The sequence below is a fragment of the Tupaia chinensis genome, unplaced genomic scaffold (genome assembly GCF_000334495.1).
Source record: "Tupaia chinensis unplaced genomic scaffold, TupChi_1.0 Scaffold000343_1, whole genome shotgun sequence".
NCBI classification, from domain to species: Eukaryota; Metazoa; Chordata; class Mammalia; order Scandentia; family Tupaiidae; genus Tupaia; species Tupaia belangeri.
In genome coordinates this window covers 9799-13791 of record NW_006159837.1, presented here as the reverse complement: position 1 = coordinate 13791, position 3993 = coordinate 9799, and the positions used below count along the sequence as shown (strand labels likewise).

The window sequence follows — 3993 nt, the reverse complement described above, 5'->3', positions numbered from 1 at the left end:
TCCTCTGGAATCTGACATCGCCACTCTAGCATGTTTTGCGCCCCGGGCTGGGCTCTCCTTTCACGTTCTGCGCATGCGTGCCCATTCTGGGTCCTTCTTTTAAAGATGCCTTTGAGCAACCGACCACACAGTGTGAGCTCATCCTTCTGCAGAACTGGCGGCTGAAGAAGAGTGCTCCCACCTGTAAGAGTCAAACCTGATTACCTGCTGCTCCTGCGGGCAGTTACCCAGGCAAGTGGTGCCCCTCACCCTGCCCTCGGTTTAGAGAGGGACCTTCTAGAAGACTGGGAATCCTAGGGCTGCTTCCAAACTACCCTGCTGCCCTGGCTTCCCAGGGCCACCCAGGTAGCAGTGTCCCTCCATCCATTTGCAGGCCATCATCTCAGTGGCCAATGAGATTGCTCCACAGATCATCAAGCATCTGGAGATTTTCCCCAGGAGGCTGTGGACCCCGAGTCCTCTCTGAGGGTCTTTACCTCATGGCATAGGCAAGGACTTCAGAGAAAGCCAGGGCCCTTTGCTCCCAATCCCGTGGCCTCCTGCAGGACTGTCTGCTTAGCTCAGGAGCAGGGAGTGGGCCCTTGCAGCCTACAGCCCTCAGGGAAGTCCAAGACTCCAGGATGGAGGTGGCAGGGAGGGAGGTGGGGGAGAGAGATCATGGGAGAGCTAGGCAGGGGTCTTACTTCACAATCACACAGATCTCTGCTGAGCCAATAGGGTCCCCCAGGGCACAGGGTGAGCTCGCTGAGCTTTCAGGTCCTACAGGGACAGTGAGGCCTCTGCTCCTTCATTCCCAGGCCTGGGCCACTGGAGGGCCCCCTCCAGGCCCAGAACTTTGAAGAGACAGACAAGAAGGTAGGCAGGGCTTCCTACCTGGCCACCTTACCCCCAAGAAATGCCATCTGGAGCTCCTATAGCTCCACCTGTGGGTACCTGCCATCAAATTGGAAGGCTCAGGCTGCACCCCACTCCCACCTGGCTTTTAAAAACAGGAAGAAAGAGAAGGAGGAGGGCTCCCAGGCTCCATCAGCCACTTCAGTAGTTTCTCGGATGAACAGGACACACCAGGAAAATGTGGCAGATTCCACCATGGGGAGGGCAGGAACACCCTCAAATTGTCCACCCCCAGCTGACAGTTCTAGGTCCTGAAAACATTTTGTTTGCTACCTTGGAGGTGAGGGCCCCCTCTACAGCTGCCGCAACTGCCCTGTTGGGTTTTCAGGTCACTGGGGAAGTCCTGGATAGAGAGAAGAAAGAGGCCTTCCAGCGCCTCAATAGGTTCTTGATGGGTGATGACAAGGCTGAGACCAGTGGGACCAGCAGCAGCCCACACATTTCCTGCTCTGTGCCCTCACCTGCTACAGGGTCCATCCTTTTCTCTGCTGTCCCTCCAGCCCCCAGCAATGGTTCCCAGATGGAGAACAACCAGAGTCCAGTGGCCACCAAGGCCCAACAGCCCCACTGGATGGCCTTGCAGTAGTCCTCCCTGCACAGCCTGGGTCTATGAGAAAACACAGCACCCCAGGCCCACTCTGCTCCTTACAGAGAGGTCCAGGCTTCTCTCCAGGCTTCCTTTCCACTGCCCAGTCTACTTTGATGCCCCCTGATTCCTCCCCACAGTCAGGGTTGGACTGGGCTGGCCCATCCCACAGAGTCCTCATTCCCTGCCCTGCTCCAGGCATGGCCTTCACAGTGCAAGACCAGGCTCTGGTCCCTGCTCCCGCAGCTGCTGCCAGAATGCTTCTAGCTGTACTGCTTCAGCCCAGGTGGGGGCCTCCTGGGAACATGGTGGTTGGAGGCCCTGGGAGCCACTGCACCTCAGCCAGTGCTTCAGCCCATATCAGTTCTACATTCCAGTCCACTCCCAGCACCTGTAGAGTGGAGACTCCCTCACCCATGTGTGTGGACCCTCCTAATTCCCCCTCCAAAAACCTGCCTCCCTTCCCTGGTCCTAGCCCCCCCTCAACACAGGCCTAACTGGCTCTGCAACTGAGTTCAGCTCAAGCCCCCTTCGTGACCTCACAAGCAGGCTGGGCTCCTGGACCAGTGACTGACAGCAAGGTGCCCCCAATGGACACCCCTCCCCTCCCCAAACACCCCTCCCCTCACTCCAGTTGGGGGTTTACCAAAGGCTTCAGTGCCCCCACCCCTCTTATCTGGTGAGGCCCCTCAGAGACTATCTAAGGGCAGAGCATGCTCTGACAGGGGCAGGGCAACCCCCCCTCCCCAGAAGTCCTGCCCCCCCCACTCAAACTCAGATGCTTCCTGGTGCCCCTGGGGCCACTCCCAAGCCCATTTTGGGAGCCCAAATAGACAAAGGTGTGGAGTCCCCAGCTCCCCCAATGCAGCCAAGTCTAGGAAGCTAGCAACTCCTCCTAAGGCTGGGCCCCCAACCTCTTCTCCAGGCCAGCATGCCCTGGTAAAAGCACCACAGTCTGCATTAAGGAGCTGGGTGCCAACAAGTTGCTCCTCAGGCAGCCGTAGCAAAAACAGGCCATCCTTTGATGCTGCCTTGGCTGTCTGCTCCTCTGGACCTTCACTCCGTCTGGTTTGGCAGGCGCCCGCATCAAGCCCAGGGGTGCCAGGAATAAGCAGCCTGACACCTGTCAGGACAATACACCTGTTGGCAGCAAATGCTCAGCCCCCTTGAAAGTGGTGAATTCAGAGAAAAAAGGGAGATAAGTCAGTAAGTCAGCAACTCTGGAGGACTGACCTACGTAGCACGGGGAGCACTATGCAGGAGGTGTGGGCCTTGCTGCAATCCCCTGCAATTAGATGAGGTTCCAGGAGTACTGGACAGAGCTGCAGATGGCCATGGGTGCTAAGCCATCTAACCTCAGTAGCTTTCCTCTGCTCAAGCAGAAGCTGTGGATGATGTTTGCAAAGGGCCTTCTTTTGTGAAAATAAAGTCCACACAGCAGATAGCACAGGATAGAACTGATCATTCCAGGAGAGTGGCATTTCTACATGAAGGCAGTGAATGCAGCTGAGACAGGTGGCTGGTGGCTCTGGGCAGTTCCAAAGCATGACCGACTCATTCTAGGACTGGAAAATAATGTGAAACCAGGGCATCTCTGAAAACCAAACTGTCTGAACTTCAGCTATGCTGTGACCTCTGAATGCAGTAGTCCATGCTATCCAGGACTTTGTTCACCATGATGAGAATCACGGTGGTGAGTCCTGAGAACCATTCACCTCCCAGCACAGAGAACATGAATAAAGCCTCTTCTCTACTCAGTGCCGCACCTAATATGTTCATCACAACACTTGAAGATGAGAAGATGATGAAGGCTAAGTTTAAGCCTGAGCTGTTTCAGATGCCCAACCCAGATCCCTTAGTTTCTCCTGTGTCACCTTCTCCTCTTCAAATGAGGAAGTGTTCTGTCAGCTGTCCTGGTTCTTGCTGTTAAGAGAGGAATAGACTGTCTATAAAAGAAACAGTGTCTACACTACACTGACTCTCCCAGCGATACCAGAGAACCTGCACAGATGCAGACTCTTGCAGTGATATTCCTCTTAAAGATCTGGGTAGATTTGTTCACTGTTCAGATCTGGATAGATTTCTTCACTGTTCAAGAAATACAGCTGATGGAGATTTGTCATCACTGACCATTTCTGAAGAAAGCAGATTTACAAAAAAAGAAATCTAAATCAGAAGATCCTGTTCCATCCTCACTCCTGGAGAAAATCAGTGTCCAACTTCCTCTATGTATTGCTTTCCGAAAGCTGCTGTAATTGAACTATTTTTATGGGAATTAGTTTTCTCTTAGGATTTCTCTGCACTTTATAGAATACTGCAAAGCAAACTACATACATACTTTTGAAATGTATTTTATCTTTAGTTCGTTTGCAAGAATATTTTCTTGATACCTTCACAGTATGAATGTGCATCTTTCTTATTTTTAAACAATAGTATAACATTTTGATGTCCACAAGACAAATGCAGATATCTTTCTGAAAAGCTGTGAGGGACTGACAGCTAGGTCAGTGTGT

At 52.9% G+C, this 3993-nt stretch overlaps 1 pseudogene; it reads left to right on the top strand.

The window, feature by feature from the left end:
* Positions 1–1680: 1680 nt before the first annotated feature.
* On the top strand, positions 1681–3735 carry LOC102492837 (pleckstrin homology domain-containing family A member 3 pseudogene; annotated as a pseudogene).
* Positions 3736–3993: the final 258 nt, after the last annotated feature.